The sequence below is a fragment of the Plasmopara halstedii genome (genome assembly GCF_900000015.1).
Source record: "Plasmopara halstedii genome assembly, contig: Scaffold_437, whole genome shotgun sequence".
Taxonomy (NCBI): domain Eukaryota; phylum Oomycota; class Peronosporomycetes; order Peronosporales; family Peronosporaceae; genus Plasmopara; species Plasmopara halstedii.
Window position 1 is genome coordinate 106531 of NW_020187357.1, and position 200 is coordinate 106730.

The following is a 200-nucleotide window of genomic DNA, read 5'->3' on the forward strand; positions in this document are numbered from 1 at the left end:
GGCTGGTTTTTCTTTTGGAATTGAAATGGCGTCCGGACGATACTCCAACCATTGACCCCCGATACAATTTCCCGTTGCGTCCAACTCCAAAATGTAGGTATAAATGTCGCGAGGGAAATCATTCTCTTTTGGGGCGGTATAGTACAGAGTAGAAGAAACATAAACAACTTCAGTCGCCTTTTCATTGAAAGTGTAAGATG